Source organism: Taeniopygia guttata, chromosome W (genome assembly GCF_048771995.1).
Source record: "Taeniopygia guttata chromosome W, bTaeGut7.mat, whole genome shotgun sequence".
Classification (NCBI taxonomy): domain Eukaryota; kingdom Metazoa; phylum Chordata; class Aves; order Passeriformes; family Estrildidae; genus Taeniopygia; species Taeniopygia guttata.
Genome location: NC_133064.1, coordinates 18,696,780 through 18,714,117, shown reverse-complemented (window position 1 = coordinate 18,714,117; position 17,338 = coordinate 18,696,780). Strand labels below are relative to the sequence as shown.

At 47.4% G+C, this 17,338-nt stretch overlaps 1 pseudogene; it reads right to left on the bottom strand.

The window, feature by feature from the left end:
- LOC116806943 (dynein axonemal heavy chain 5-like) overlaps positions 1-13,893 on the bottom strand; it is a 79,310-nt pseudogene extending 65,417 nt beyond the window's left edge.
- Positions 13,894-17,338: the final 3,445 nt, after the last annotated feature.

The following is a 17,338-nucleotide window of genomic DNA, read 5'->3' as shown; positions in this document are numbered from 1 at the left end:
AAGAATTCCCCCCCAGCCCTCTGGAACAGAGATAGAGGCTTATCGAAAGATCGGGAGACAGTTAAAAGGAGGTAAGTGGAAGTTACCAGATGGGAGGGAATTGTTGTCAAGGGAATACACTAGGAAGATTAAAAAAAAATTTTACACCAACAGACAAACTGGGGGGCCCGAGCTCTGGCAGAGCAGTTCCTGAAATTCTTCAGCTGCAAAATATATGTAAATTGACTAAACAAGAAGTACAAGGGTGCGTAACTTAGATAAAAATACCACACCCCATAGCACCCTCAGAGTTCTGGGCCACTCAAAAGAATTAATCAAATGCTAGGAGTCCAATTAGTCAAATTGGTGTTAAAAACAAATGTCATAAATAAAATACATCCCATTAGCCTTATTAAACATAAGAACTATGCCTCATTCTGAAATGGGATTTCCACCTTCTGAAATGTTACATGAGATACCTTATACCCATAATATGCCTGTAGGGCACCTGGGAGTAAAGAATAGACAGATACAACCATACCTGATAACATTAAATAAGGATCTCAAGGGGGTGATCATGCAACACAGCACCCCAACCCCCCCTTAGACTTTTTAATATATACAGCAATAAGTAAAATACATCCTGAAGACAAAATACTGGTAAAAACATAAAAAGAGTCAACATTCACGCCTCATTAAGAGGGACCCAATATTATCCTTTTAACTACAAATACTGCTATACAAACTGCAGAAAAGAAGCAGACACATGCGTCAAGAAGTCGATCTCCAGGACCGGGCACCAGAGTGGAAAATCACTCCCCCCCAGGAATTTGAAGATAATCCTGCCCGGCCAAGTAAAAAACGGAGAGCATCTCTATCAAACGTTCTTTGCCAGAAGTGTAACTATTATCCTCTCATACATTTCTCTTGCAAATACTGTCATAAAGTTTAAAATGTTCGTTACTGACTTAAATCAAGTGGGTTGTGTGGGAAGTGCTCTGAGCAGGAAGAAAACCTGACTAGCCATTTTCTAGTAATAGCCACAAGGCTAATATTGTTCTAATTAGATTCAATAATCTAAGTTTTAGGGGTTTTTTTCTTTTTCTCATATCAAAAGGGATTGAGGGGAAATTACAAACAAAAGCTAAAATTATTATTGTTGAGTGTCATAGATTGAACAACATACCCTGCAGTGCAGACACTAGTAAACTACACCAGTGAGGCATCTTTAAACAGGGTATGCGGCTCAGCCTTGGTATGAAACCACAAACAAAGATTCCTGCTGCCAAGAAGATGCCTCACCGCGCCGCTGGATGTACCCCAGTGGGCGCTGGGAACGGCAGAGGGATCCCAGCAGTGGAAGTAGTCCCGGCGAGCCTGAGCCTAACCTTGTGCCTCAGAAACCGCCCAATCCTGAGAAGGGGGAACTCAGGGACAAATACCCAGAAGAAATCGCCTCTTACCTCATAGAACTGCAGCAGGGGTAAGCCTAATAAACGTTGTCTTGACACAAACACTCAACAGAGGGTGTACAAATTCAAAAGAAAATCAAAAACATACCTTGAAAACGGACAGTCAGCTCATAAACCGCATCAAAAGAGCACAAATAGATATAGTTTATAACAAATATATTAATACTACATGGGTTAGGAAAAGCAAAAGTCTGTTTTGTAACTTATTTTCAAGCTAATTCACCGTGTTATAACCCAAACAAATTTGGTATGTGTATAATAGGGAAAACACACTGGGTGTGTGCTAGATAAATGAGTAGTTGAAACAAATAAAAGAAAGACACAAACCCACAAATCTTACCAGAGAATCCCAAATGAAGACTAAAATATAAAGAATTAGAAAATATATAAACTCTGTAGTTTTATATCGAATAAAATAAAAAGTAGGGCGCAAATTAATAGGTTAATATAAAAGGTGGGGGATTGTTATGTGTAGTAGATATAATTTGCGCCATTTCTAATATGATATATGTGATATTGAATATTTGTTAGAGTATACATGTTTGTATTAGGATTCCCCCCCTCACAGGCGCAGGTGAGACTGGGTGTAGATTGAAAACTGATTTACAAGTAAGAAGGTAGAGCTCGCCAGGAGATGGGCCATGTCTGGGGAGATACAGAAACCCCAGGTGCTGATCGTTCGCGTAAACGACCCGAGATGGATATCGTGGAAATCCTGAGGCAGATACATGTGAATACGGCGTTCCCGTAAATTTCATCAAAGGATTCAACAAACTCCAGACAGTGATTTGTTCTCCCTCATCACCAAAAAAGAAAATCTTATTAACATGTAGACTCTGAATAGAAGAAAAGACTGATTGCTAAAATCTTGGCCTCAGGCAGAATTTTCCCTATAAAAACTGCTTGTGCCAGGATGGAGGTGTGTGGGCATAGAGGAAAACCGCTGCTGAGGCTGACCTCTTTGTTGCACACCCAGGGCCGACCCCGGGCTCGGCACTGTTCTTTCCTTGTGGCTGGCTAGATGAAATTTGATTGTAAAATAAATATTTTATTTTTCATATTAATTTGGCTGGAAAAATTTTCATTTATAACAGGAGTGAGCAGCTGCTGGTTTTTTGCAATTGCCTTCACTGTGCACCGAATGCCAGGGTGGGCTGTGCACTCTACTGCAACGAGCTGGGCAGAGGAAAACAGAGAACACAGACGTCTGACAGCAGTTTGAAGCTCGCTTAGGAAAGAGCAGTGTTTTTGGAGTGTTCAGCAAATTCATGTTTCTGGGCAAGAGCGGGATACGTTCACTGTGCTGGCAAGCTTTCTCCCTGCGAGACACGCTGGAAAAGCTTTTCGCTATGACGCAGTCCACTAGAGACGCGGACTATGGCTCTCCGCAGCTGTCCGGAGGGAAGCGCTGGTTCCCGGCGTCTTTCCGCCGAAGCCGCGCTTTGCAGACTACAACTGCGGTTCATGCCAGCAGTGCACGTAGTAGCCGCTTCTTCGCCTCCGAAAGACGGGGAGAGCGGTTGGCTTCTGAGAGGTGAAGAATGAAGCCGGCTTGAGTGCGCAGCCTTGGGACTGCTAGAGGACGGTTGGCTGAAGCTGCCTGCCCTTTCAATTCACCGCTTGCATGCTTATGGCAGGTGTTCCTGGACGACCTTCCTGGGTTTTGACTTCGTCCTGATGCAGACATCCCGGAGAATTCTTGTTCGAGATCTGAGCTTTCAAGATGCAGAGAACTTTGTGGCAGCTGCAGAAAAGAAGGGCTGCGCTGAGTTTGTCGGGAAGCAAAGACATAGACAGTGCCTTGTGTTTGGGAGTGAGCAGCCGCTGGTTTTTTGCAATTGCCTTCACTGTGCACTGAATGCCAAGCTGGGCTGTGCACTCTACTGCAACGAGCTGGGCACCGGAAAACAGAGAGCACAGAGGTCGGACAGCAGTTTGAAGCTCGCCTAGGAAGCAGCAGCAGTGTTTTTGGCGTGTTCAGCAAATCCATGTTTCTGGGCAAGAGCGGGATACGTGCACTTTGCTGGAAAGCTTTCTCCCTGTGAGACATGCTGGAAAAGCTTGTCGCTATGTTTCCTAGGGTGACGTTATGGTGTTTGTATCTCCAATCGTGTGTTCTGTCTATGTTTATTCTATGTTCTGGGCTTTCAGAACTGACTCTGAACGTGAAGGTTTGTTTTGCCTTGTAATCATATGGTTCACCTCCCCCCATGGTCTGCTGTCTAGAAAAGGCTAGGGCTGGCTGGCTGGCTTTTGCTTTGCTTGCTTGCTTGCTTGGCTTGCTTGCTTTGCCTGCTTGCTTGCTTTGCTTGCTCCTGCTTTTGCCTTTGCTTCCTAGTTAGGTTAGCTAAGCAGTCCAATTCTTTCCCTGGACTGTTGCTTTTTCCTTTCCTCTTCCTGAATACCATCCAACCTGCTCTGGACATCTGGGAAACACCAAGGGACACCAGGAGCCTGCATTTTGTGATCTGCAGCAGCCATCCCCAGTGCTGGAGAGCAATCCCCCAGCATCCAGACCCGGGCGACCACTCCCAGGAAAGACTTTCTGGATCTGTTCATCTCTTCAGAGTGGTGAAAGAGTTTTGTTGTCATCTGGTGTTGTTAATTGTTTTGGTGCTGGGGAGTGCTTTGTTCGTTGAATAAACAGGTTCTTTTCCACTTCTCGCTCAGAGGAAATTTTTCCCTGAACCAGGTGGGTGGGGAGGGGCCGTGGGGGTTTATTTCCTGGGGGCTCCTTTCAGAGGGTTTTCCCCAAATTTGCCCCAAACTAGGACAAATATTTTGGCGCCCAACGTGTGGCATGAATTGAAGGAAGGTAAGACTCAGAGAGGAAGTGCCACCAAAAGGAGAGCAGCTCCAGTTGCCCGTAGCCAAACTACCAGGCATGATGATGATGATGACATGTCTGATCCCCTTGAAGGAACCTCTAAGACATACGCCCAAGGCAAGAAGGATAACCAGGCTTAGAGGGGCCCTGCCTCTAGCCAGGTAGAGGCGAGGGAAAACCGTGTTTTCTGGACTGTGTGGATTCGCTGGCCTGGCACATCGGAACCACAAAAATATAAGGCTTTGGTCGATACTGGTGCACAATGCACGTTAATTCCATCGAGACACGTAGGGGCAGAATCTGTCTCTATCGCCGGTGTGACAGGTGGATCACAGGACTTTACCGTGGTGGAAGCTGATGTAAGTCTGACAGGAAATGAGTGGAAGAAACACCCTATTGTGACTGGCCCAGAGGCCCCATGTATTTTGGGCATAGATTACCTTCGAAGGGGATATTTTAAAGACCCAAAGGGACTCAGGTGGGCATTTGGGATAGCAGCTGTAGCGACAGAGGGCATCCAGCAACTGAACACCTTGCCTGGACTGTCTGAGAATCCAACTACAGTAGGACTTTTGAAGGGAGAAGAACAAAAGGTACCAGTTGCCACTTCAACAGTGCATCGTTGACAGTACAGAACAACTCGAGATGCTGTGGTTCCCATCCATAAGATGATCCGAGAGCTGGAGAGCCAAGAGGTGGTCAGCAAAACCCACTCACCCTTCAACAGCCCCATTTGGCCTGTGCGTAAATCTGAAGGAGAATGGAGATTGACTGTGGATTACCGTGCATTGAATGAAGTGACTCTACCACTGAGCGCTGCTGTGCCAGACATGCTGGAACTCCAGTACGAGCTGGAGTCCAAGGCAGCGAAGTGGTACGCCACTATTGATATTGCCAATGCATTTTTCTCCATTCCTCTGGCAGCAGAATGCAGGCCTCAGTTTGCCTTTACATGGAGGGGAGTGCAGTATACCTGGAACCGACTGCCCCAGGGGTGGAAGCACAGTCCTACCATCTGCCATGGACTGATCCAGACTGCACTAGAAAAGGGTGAGGCTCCAGAACATCTACAATATATTGATGATATCATTGTGTGGGGGAACACAGCAGCAGAAGTGTTTGAGAAAGGAGAGAAAATCATCCGAATCCTCCTGGAAGCTGGTTTCGCCATCAAGAAGAGTAAAGTGAAGGGACCTGCTCGAGAGATCCAGTTCTTGGGAGTGAAGTGGCAAGATGGACGGCGTCAGATTCCTACAGATGTCATCAACAAGATCACAGCCATGTCCCCACCAACCAACAAGACAGCGACACAAGCTTTCTTAGGTGCCATCGGTTTTTGGAGGATGCACATTCCTGAGTACAGTCAGATCGTGAGTCCTCTCTACCTGGTCACCCGCAAGAAGAATGATTTCTGCTGGGGCCGTGAGCAGCAGCAAGCTTTCGCCCAGATAAAGCAGGAAATTGCTCATGCAGTAGCTCGTGGCCCAGTCAGGACAGGACCAGATGTGAAGAACGTGCTCTACTCTGCAGCCGGGAACCATGGTCTGTCCTGGAGCCTTTGGAAGAAGGTGCCTGATGAGACTCGAGGCCGACCACTGGGATGTTGGAGTCGGAGCTACAGAGGGTCTGAAGCCAACTACACCCCAACAGAGAAGGAAATCTTGGCCGCCTACGAGGGAGTCCAGGCCGCCTCAGAGGTGATTGGCACAGAAGCACAACTCCTCCTGGCACCCCGACTACCGGTGCTGGGGTGGATGTTAAGAGGAAAGGTTCCCTCCACCCACCATGCCACCAGTGCTACATGGAGCAAGTGGATTGCTCTCATCACGCAGCGTGCCCATATTGGTAAGCTGAATCGCCCTGGGATTTTGGAAGTAATTACAAATTGGCCCGAAGGTGAAAGTTTTGGTGTCGCAGATGAAGAAGAAGAACCAGTGACATGGGCTGAAGAAGCTCCACCATACAACCAACTGCCAGCAGAGGAAACCCGCTACGCTCTCTTCACTGATGGTTCCTGTCGCATCGTAGGGATGAATCGGAAGTGGAAAGCAGCTGTATGGAGTCCCACACGACGGGTTGCAGAGGCCACTGAAGGAGAAGGTGGATCAAGCCAGTTTGCTGAACTTAAAGCCGTTCAACTGGCCCTGGACATTGCTGAAAGGGAGAAGTGGCCAAAGCTCTACCTCTACACTGATTCATGGATGGTAGCCAATGCTCTGTGGGGGTGGCTAGAGAGCTGGAAAGAATCTAACTGGCAGCGTAGAGGAAAACCAATTTGGGCTGCTGAAGAGTGGAAAGATATCGCTACCCGGGTAGAGAAGCTACCTGTGAAGGTTCGCCATGTAGATGCCCATGTCCCCAGAAGTAGAGCTAATGAAGAGCAGCAAAACAATCAGCACGTAGATCAGGCTGCGAAGATAGGGGTGTCAAAGATAGACCTTGATTGGGAACACAAGGGGGAGTTGTTCCTAGCACGATGGGCCCATGATGACTCAGGCCATCAGGGTAGAGATGCCACTTATAAGTGGGCACGAGACCGAGGGGTGGATCTAACCATGGACAGTATTTCTCAGGTTATCCATGACTGTGAGACGTGTGCTACCATCAAACAGGCCAAGCGGGTGAAGCCCCTGTGGTATGGTGGGCGGTGGTCCAAGTACAAGTATGGGGAGGCCTGGCAGATTGACTACATCACACTGCCCCAGACACGCCAAGGCAAGCGCTACGTGCTCACAATGGTAGAAGCCACCACTGGATGGTTGGAAACCTACCCTATGTCTCATGCTACAGCCCATAACACCATCCTGGGCCTTGAAAAGTAGGTCCTTTGGAGGCATGGTACCCCTGAGAGGATTGAGTCAGACAATGGGACTCATTTCAAGAACAGCCTTATCAACACCTGGGCTAGGGAACATGGCATTGAGTGGGTGTACCACATCCCCTACCATGCACCAGCTGCAGGCAAAGTGGAGAGGTACAATGGACTGTTAAAAACCACCTTAAAAGCATTGGGTGGGGGATCTTTCAAAAATTGGGAGCAACATTTAGCAAAGGCCCCCTGGTTAGTTAACAGCCGAGGTTCCACCAATCGAGCAGGTCCTGCCCAGTCTGAGCCCCTGAATATAGTAGACGGAGATAAAGTCCCAGTGGCACATGTCAGAGGTTTGTTAGGGAAATCAGTGTGGATCAATCCTGCCTCGAGTACAGACAAACCCATTCGTGGGATTGTCTTTGCTCAGGGACCAGGTTGTACATGGTGGATAATGCAGAGAGATGGAACAACACGATGTGTACCTCAGGGAGATCTGATTGTGGGGTGAAACTATTGTGCAAATATCACTGTTTGCTGAATGTTACTGCCAATGTCTGTGCATGAAAACACACAGACATGAGAAAGAAGGAATTGTGTAAGTGTCAAAGGTTTGAGCAAGTGAAATAGAAGGAAATGTGTAAGTGTCAAAGGTTTGAGCAAGTGAAATAGAAGAAAATGTGTAAGTGTCAAAGGTATGAGTAAGTGAAAGATACAAGTTTTAACATGATGGAGTTTTTACATGATGTTGAAGATATGGAGATAAGGGGTGGAATGTCCTAGGCTGACGTTATGGTGTTTGTATCTCCAATCGTGTGTTCTGTTTATGTTTGATACTATGTTCTGTGCTTTCAGAACTGACTCTGAACGTGAAGGTTTGTTTTGCCTTGTAATCATATGGTTCACCTCCCCCCATGGTCTGCTGTCTAGAAAAGGCTAGGGCTGGCTGGCTGGCTTTTGCTTTGCTTGCTTGCTTGCTTGGCTTGCTTGCTTTGCCTGCTTGCTTGCTTTGCTTGCTCCTGCTTTTGCCTTTGCTTCCTAGTTAGGTTAGCTAAGCAGTCCAATTCTTTCCCTGGACTGTTGCTTTTTCCTTTCCTCTTCCTGAATACCATCCAACCTGCTCTGGACATTTGGGAAACACCAAGGGACACCAGGAGCCTGCATTTTGTGATCTGCAGCAGCCATCCCCAGTGCTGGAGAGCAATCCCCCAGTGTCCAGACCCGGGCGACCACTCCCAGGAAAGACTTTCTGGATCTGTTCATCTCTTCAGAGTGGTGAAAGAGTTTTGTTGTCATCTGGTGTTGTTAATTGTTTTGGTGCTGGGGAGTGCTTTGTTCGTTGAATAAACAGGTTCTTTTCCACTTCTCGCTCAGAGGAAATTTTTCCCTGAACCAGGTGAGTGGGGAGGGGCCGTGGGGGTTTATTTCCTGGGGGCTCCTTTCAGAGGATTTCCCCAAATTTGCCCTAAACTAGGACACTATGACGCAGTCCACTAGAGACGCGGACTCTGGCTCTCCGTAGCTGTCCGGAGGGAAGCGCCGGTTCCTGGCGTCTTTCCGCCGAAGCCGCGCTTTGCAGCCTACAACTGCGGTTCATGTCAGCGGTGCACGTAGTAGCCGCTTCTTTGCCTCCGGGAGCCGGGGAGAGCGGTTGGCTTCTGAGAGGCGTAGAATGAAGCCGGCTTGTGTGCGCAGCCTTGGGACTGCTAGAGGACGGCGGCTGCAGTGTCCTGCCCTTTCAATTCACCGCTGGCATGCTTATGGCAGGTGTTCCAGGACGACTTCCCTAAGTTTTGACTTCGTCCTGATGCAGATGTCCTGGAGAATTCTTGTTCGTGATCTGAGCTTCCAAGATGCAGAGACCTCGATGGCAGCTGCAGAAAAGAAGGGCTGCGCTGCGGTTGTCGGGAAGCAAGGACATAGACAGCGCCTTGTGTTTGGGAGTGAGCAGCTGCTGGTTTTTTGCATTTGCCTTCACTGTGCACTGAATGGCAGGGAGGGCTGTGAACTCTACAGCAACGAGCTGGGCAGCGGAAAACAGAGAGCACAGACATCTGACAGCAGTTTTAAGCTTTCCAAGGAAAGAGCAGTGTTTTTGGTGTGTTCAGAAAATCCATGTTTCTGGGCAAGAGCGGGGTGCGTGCACTGTGCTGGAAAGCTTTCTCACTGCGAGACAGGCTGGAAAAGCTTTTTGCTATGACGCAGTCCACTAGAGACGCGGACTACGGCTCTCCGCAGCTGTCCGGAGGGAAGCGCTGGTTCCCGGCATCTTTCCGCCGAAGCCGCGCTTTGCAGCCTACAACCGCGGATCACGCCAGCGGTGCACATCGTAGCCGCTTCTTCGCCCCTGGCAACCAGGGAGAACGATTGGCTTCTGGGAGGCGAATAACGAAGTTTGCTTGTGTGTTATTTCTATGGTTTTCCCCCCCTTCACGCAGCCCCCCGAATGAATCCGACTAGCTCAGCGATATGGGGCTGTGAGGGGAGGAAATAGCATGAGAGGGAAAAGTATTCAAAAGAGGCTCCTTACCCAGGGTGTTGGAACAGCTCTCTTTATTCTGTGGTGTCCATGGAGAGCGGGGCAAAAGAGGAAGAGCAGGAAGTTTCAGGGGTCTATATAGATTTTGGACAGGGTGGGCTCTCCTGGCTCCCCGCCAACCCCATTGGGGCAGGAGGGAGGATTCAGGGGTTATCTTGATCAGAGCCACAGAGGCCCTAGGAAAGGGGGGACAAAAGGGTGTCCAGGAGCTCACCGTAACACCTCCCCCTTATTTGTTAAACAAGGTTACAGGAATTCACTGGGCTCAGTTCAACCCTAAATATGTGTTTCCCACCACCCCATGTTGGTGGCGTGGTCAGGCCTCCTCAGGTTAGCCAACTCTATGTGGTTGACCTCTGAGGTAGAAGGTATGAGGCCCTTGATAGCTTTGAAAACAAGTGACGCAGGATCCCAAACGCTAGGGTTACAAAGAACAGAATAACAAAGACTAACAAAATTGATCTAACTACAGATGTCCACCACCCCGTGAATCCCCATCCCTTGAACATTCTCTTCAGCATTTGCAGGATGACAACTTGCATGGGGTTCATCACAGGGTTGAGTGGAAGGTAGGTTTTCTCTAAAAGGGAAGAACAAACATTTTAAGAACATGTTAAAGCTTCTGTTTCTGTCGGAAGGAATTCCTGCCTAGGAACTTTCTTCTTCTTCCATCGGGCAGCGTCTTCTCTTTGAAGCATCAGATACTTGCTTCTTGTCTCCTCTGTTTGACCTGGATTCTTGCGGACAAAAGGTTTCACCCACTTCTGGGGAATCCACCGAGGGCCTGAGGGAGTAGCTACACACACATAGCCACGACCCCAGGTTACAAGTTCATAGGGACCCTTGGTTTCCCGAGTTTCTGGATCCCTAATCAAGACCGGTGGATGCTGAGACAATTTAAACTGCTTGCCACTGTTAAAGTGACGTACAACAGGTGGACTCATATTTTCGAATGAACAATTCAGAAAATTGATAGTAAACATAGCTTTACAGAGCTTCTCTCGTGGAGACATCCACGGAGCTGAGCTGTTTTGTTTTTTCAATACCTGCTTGAGCGTCTGGTGTGCACGCTCTACTACAGCTTGACCTGTGGGGGAGTGGGCAATGCCAGTCTTATGTTCCGCCTCGAGTTTTTCTCTACTCAAAGGCCACTGTGCTACCCCCTTTGGGGTGTTAGCCAACCACTTTAACTTGTGGGCATGGCGCTCCACAGTGGCGACTCCCAAAAATCCTGGGGTGTCCTAGGAATGATTAATTGGACTCCCCACTGGGACATGGTGTCTCTCCCCCACAGAGGAGCCTTATAGTCTGCCACAAACGGGCGAACACTTGCTGATTTCCCATCAGGTCCCTCAATTTGCACTACATTTTTAGAAATTTTTGCCAATGTAGTTCCTCCTATACCCTGAAGTTTGCCTGCCACAGGTTGCAATTCCCAGTGTGATGGCCACATGGTTTTGGGTATCACCGTGATGTCTGCACCTGTGTCCAGAACACCTTCCACCTGAAGGTGTTCTGACCCATGTGCTAGGTTGCATGCCATGGAGGGTTTATCCTCTCCTATTACTTCCGCCCAGTAGACTTCTGGAGATTTTCCTTCTACTGTGATTTCTACTGGGATGGGAATTAAAGCCAGGGAACCTCAGGAAAACGGGAAACTAGACAAGACAAACGCACATCCAATCAATATGATTAATGCAACGTTCTCCGTTTATTCAAAATCACGCGGTAGTTTATATAAGCTTCTACATAGTTTACAGAAACAAAGACACTCTGATTGGTAGGCTAACATTGTTTACCTTTTCCTTAAAACGGCCTACACTGTACACCATAAAACCTATACTAGTTCACACCCCGTGGTCCCCACAGTACCTTAAGACTATTTTCTATCTGTGCCACAACTCTGAATTTCTAACTGCGTCAGAGGCCTGAAGGCCCCACCAGGCCTCAATCTGAGGCCTAGCCTGGAGTAGCTCAACTTTCACAATTCATGCCCTCTTTCTCTCAAAAATGCTGCAACAATTCCCTCTTTTTCTTTTGAGCTACTCAGGCTGGAGTGAAGGCTCAATGAACTAATTTTTGCACACACTGTAAAAAACACGGTATAACAATTTAAATAACTATAAAGATAAAAAAAAGTGCAATACCCTTTGACCCAGCTAACATAAAAGAAACAATCTTAATTTCAAACATAAACTATAACTTCTAATAAACTAACTTCTGATAAATCTAACTTCACACTTATGATATTTCAACTTATTTTCTCTGAACTCTACAAAATTAATTTTCATCGGAACAGGATTCATCACGGGATGTTCCAGGCGAACTGTTGTCGTTCACATTGTTATCACTGGGAGTTGATATCTTTTTCATCTATTTTTAAAATTCTGTTTCTGCCTTTTCATATCAATGCAGCAAGAGCATCTGTCCTGCCCATCACACGACTTCTTGGTTGGATGGGTAAAAACACTCACTCAAGTAGAATTTCTGCTGATCCACGTTGGGACCTCCGTCTTTTTCTTTTGCCATTGAAAGACAATGGCAAGATGAACAGAAAAATCACAGGCATTACTAAAATTTATTAAAAACTTAGCAAAAAAAAATTCTATAACATCATTAAAAACACACTTATAAAAAAAAAACTCAAAGCCCACGATCTTCTGTGGGTGAAACACAAATCTTTGCACAATCCACTTTTGCTGTGCATCCTCTGATCCACTTGTGGAGAGATCAGTGCCCTCTTGCAATTGATAAGTTCCACATTCTTCACTGAAATCCATTTAGATTCTGCACCTGTTAAAACACAAACAAACCCAACACCCCCACAGGGACTGGAGGGTCCTCTCTCAATTCTGTTCCCTAAAACTTGCATGAAGAAATGGAAATATCAACATCTTTGTTATAAACATGAAAAACATTAAGAACAAAACAATGCACATAGTAAAGAAACTAACAACAAATAAAAATCAATCAAATAATACACAATCAATATTACATATAAAATCACAGTTACCAAGTGCTACACTATCAAATTGTCATCCCAGAGTCTGCAGCAGCTGAAAAACCTTAAAACAACAGAGATTTGGATAAAACATGTCCGGATCATGTCTCTCCAAAACCTCCTTTGAGGCTCAGCTGTCCTGTATGGTCAAATTGTCAAGCCAAAAGGACTTGAATACTTTTTTGATGCAGAAAACACCTGGATCAATCACACCATCCACGTAGAGCCAGAGCCTGGCCAGAGCTCAAACTCTAATTGGAGGATATGTTTAAAACAAAAGTCTTAAAAATAACAGTTATAAGTAAAAACCCTTATTATTAAAAATTTATCAAAACATCAAATAATTGAACCTGTCTAAAATTTGTTTCAAGACAAAAATTCTCTAAATACAACAAACCTTTTCTTCAAAAATCTGAAAATTTTAAGTCTGAAATCTTGAACCAGAACTTGGACTATAAATTTTTAAAAGATGAACTGCAGCTGCATAGAAAATTGAATAAAGAAAACACATGAGTAGTTAAAAAATCAAACACACAGGATCCTGAAAAACACATCTTACAATCAATCACTTAAAAAACTCATAAAACATATGAAAACTGACTGTAAGTATTAAAACAACACCTCAATATCTTAACATCTTAATAATAATTCTTATCACAAAAATCAGACAACTTGCATTATATGATCAACCTATTAACAAGAAATGTTTAAAATAGTTTAAAACAATCTTGTCAAGCATTCATATAACATTAGTAACAATCACTACTTATCATTACCTATAAAAACTTGACAATTATTATTCATCTTATTATCTATAAAAACTCAAAAACAGAAATTGTGAACTCAATGCCAACATTCCATCTGACTGACTTTTCTCAAATCTTTGTTTTCAAAGACATTTTTAGCAATTAAATCATTATTAACATTTCTATCCTTTTTTTTTACAGTAATTTTCATCCACATTGTATTTGAAATAACTTTGATTTGCATAATGTCCATCCCTCTTGGTTTCTTGGAAAACACTCAGTACTGCTATACTTTTTCATTACGTCTTTTGTTTCCTGCGAGGAATTGAAAAAAAAAAATTCTGTTGACATTTTTGCTGTAGTGTTGCCATCTCGCCATCGGTGGCACTGCTGCTCTCGGCGTTGTTGTTACCGTGGCAACCAGGCTCTCCGCCGCCATTGTTGGGTGCTGCGGGGAGGCGCCGCCGCCTTGCTCCCGTCCTTGCCGCGTCACTGTGGGTCGGCCCCCGGGAACGCTCATCTCCCTCCTCGCGCTGTTGCTCAGCAACAAGGAGCCTTCTGTCTCGGCCGAAGTCCGCTCCGCCCCGGGGCCGCCTCAGGCTCGGTGCTGGCCGGCCCCGCTCTGCCTGCCACTCCGCGGTCCGGCCGCGCGGCTGGCCGGTGCTCACCGCCGCCGCCGCCGGGTACCGGCGAGCCGCGCGTCTGCGCATGCACGCACCCGCGGCAGCCGCCGCCGCTGCCGCAGCGGGGGGGCGAAGGGCCGGCGCCGCCTCGCTCCCGTCTCCGCCCTGGTCTCTGCCTTGATCTCCGCCCCCGAGTTCTTCCTCCTGACTCAGCCCTGTTTCGTCACCAGCTCCGCCTGCCTCCTCAGGTGTCTCCCCGCCTCCCGAGGGACCCGGGAGGGTCACTTCCTGGTCTGCCGCATTTCGCGGAACCGCTGAGCTGTTAACATCCGCTGCTCGTGAGCACACTTGCGCTCCGGGCGCAGCCACATCCCTGCTCTGTCTCGCGCCGGCCGGCCCTGCGCCGCCCGGCTCCGTGCCGCCCTCCAAACGAGCAACAACATCTCTGACAGAGGGGCTGACTGGGGCTTTCTGCCCGCGCACTTGCCGCATATTACAAACATTAAAGAATTTTTCAACCCGCGATGGCTTTCGCGCTTCTATTTGTTCTGCTGTGGACTGCTCAAATGCTCGAATTGCAGCTTCCGCTGCCTCTTTCTCCGCGGCCATGCTCTGTAAGGTATGCGAAACTTTCTTCCAAACACCTCCAAGCTCTAATAGTGTTTTCTTGTCTTTTCTGCCCCCCGAGTCAATTGCTTGCATAAAACCGGACTCTTTTTATCTTTTTCCCTCTCTCAGAGAGGATATGTGAAAGAAACCGCGGTGCTCTTCCTCAGACGTTCTTGATACGTCCCCTTTCTTTCCCTTCGCGGCTTACCTCCAACCTCTGCGGGTTGCTCCGCTCGCTTTTCTTCGGCAAGGCAGCAGCTCCGCTCCAGCTCCCCGGCCTCGGCCACGTCCACCCCCGCCGTTCGGGTCTCTTGTGAACGCCGAGGTCTTCCCACTGCTCCAACGGACTCTCGCAACCAAAAAACAATGCGAAGAGTCTTTTTCCTCCCGTTGGGAACGGCCCAATTCGGAGTTTGGAGACTTCTGCTCCGTCCCACTTGATCCCCGTTCACAAAAAGTGAATTTGGGATCCCGGTCCCATCACCATGAGGCGATTTGGACCTAAATTTCTGTTGCGCGACTCAAACTCGACTGCCCGTTACTCTAAAAGTAATTTGGCAGCCTTCTCGGAGCCTCCTGAGTCCCTGTTCGGGCGCCACTTAAAGCCAGGGAACCTCAGGAAAACGAGAAACTGGACAAGACAAACGCACATCCAATCAATATGATTAATGCAATGTTCTCCGTTTATTCAAAATCACGCGGTAGTTTATATAAGCTTCTACATAGTTTACAGAAACAAAGACACTCTGATTGGTAGGCTAACATTGTTTACCTTTTCCTTAAAACGGCCTACACTGTACACCATAAAACCTATACTAGTTCACACCCCGTGGTCCCCACAGTACCTTAAGACTATTTTCTATCTGTGCCACAACTCTGAATTTCTAACTGCGTCAGAGGCCTGAAGGCCCCACCAGGCCTCAATCTGAGGCCCAGCCTGGAGTAGCTCAACTTTCACAATTCATGCCCTCTTTCTCTCAAAAATGCTGCAACAGGGAATGGCTTGTGCCAAAATTTTCCCCTTTTCTAGATAGAATGGAGGGTGCAAGCAACGTGCCAACAGCATAAGGCTGGATATTTTTCCCTTAGTAGTCATGGGAACTATTTAAATCTCAGGAGGTGTGTATGCTGTGTCCCCAATAACAAAATACTCACTGTCCAGTTCCATATCGTACGCCTGCAGGTCCTGAGGGTTTTTTGATAGGTCCACCACAATGACTTTCCAATCAGTGTTTCTGAAATGAAATCCTTTGGCAGTCACTAGGCGTGGCCGGCCTAGTGGCTGCCAAACCTTGTTAGTAATACATTTCACATTTTTATTTTTCTCTCTCCCCCCATCATAGTATCCACCCTCCCCCTTATTTGTTAAGAGAGAGGTATCATCACGTTTGTGTCCCACTATATTTATATCTTTGCGCGTAGCAGTGGGCACGCGCTGTGCATCTAGTTTTTTTGTTTGTTGATCTGTCTCTGGTTCTGGTTCTGAGGACAGTTCCTGGCAAAGTGTCCTGGTTTCTTGCAACACAGGCAGATGATTTTCTGCAGCTGTTGTGATGATCTGGGTGGCTTCCTGGGGTTTGATGTAGCAGTGGCAACAGGCTGTAAGTCTGCTGGTGCTCTATGACTGACAGGAGTATCAAGCAGCTCTGCTTTCTTAGTGCAGGCCTCGATCATCTGGCCAAGAGTAGGTGCTGGATCAAGAGGAAGGCTGAGAAGAATCCTACGACAGGTCTCGTTGGCATTCCTCTGGGCCATTTCTTTAATCAACTCTGTTTGCACACTGGTGTGTTGCACCTGTTTTTCAACTTGGCTTCTCAAACGATCCACAAACTGCAAAAAACTCTCAGAAGGAAACTGTTTGATATTAATATAGCTGCACTCAACCTCAGTGCCTGGTAATTGATACAGCGTCTTTTCTGCAGCAGTACAGATTTTTTTCCAGAACCGATCTAGATAACAGTCTGGTTTGTTTTCCTGGACATTGTATGTCTCCGGTAACACACAAATGGTGTATTGTAAGGGGCTGGCGATCCATGTCGGTGGCATCACTGGGTGTACGCTGTATTTCTTGCAAAACTGTTTCCAAAGCCAATTTCCACTTAATTTCCCATATCTCATATTCAGAGGATGTTAGTAAACATTTAAACAAATCAGTTATATCTTTTGGCACCATTTCATTTGAATTGAATGTTGCCCTCATCATACCCTTGAAAATCTCACTTGATCTCCCAAATTCTTTCTGAACTTTACAGATTTCTGTTTTTTCCCTGTATGGGAGAGGTTGGTATGTTCTTGTACCATTTCTTCTCCCTAAATAAACCACTGGAGCTATAGATGGTATAAATTCCTCCGTAGAGGCAGGCTTGTGTTCGTCCCGCGCACCCCCCACCCCGGTGGGGGGCAGCTCGCCCCCCTCCTCTCGGGCTGTCTGCTCCGCGGTGCAGACTCGGTCCCCGCCCCGGCTCTGAGCTGCCGGGCTGCCGTGCCCCGCCTCCGCCCTGCCGTCCTCGGCGCTGGGGCTCGGAGGAGTGCAGGGGCCGGCCCCGCCCCTGTTCCCGGGGCAACCCGGGGGCTGGCACTGATAAGGAGTTGCTATGGGAGATAAGCAGGCGTCGGAGGAGGGGAGGGAGGAGGGGGTGGGGGCGGAGGGGGTGGCGGAGGGCGGGGGAGGCAAAGGAATGCGAGTGGGAGGGGGAGTAGGAGTGGAGCGGCCAGCGCCAGTGAAACCACATG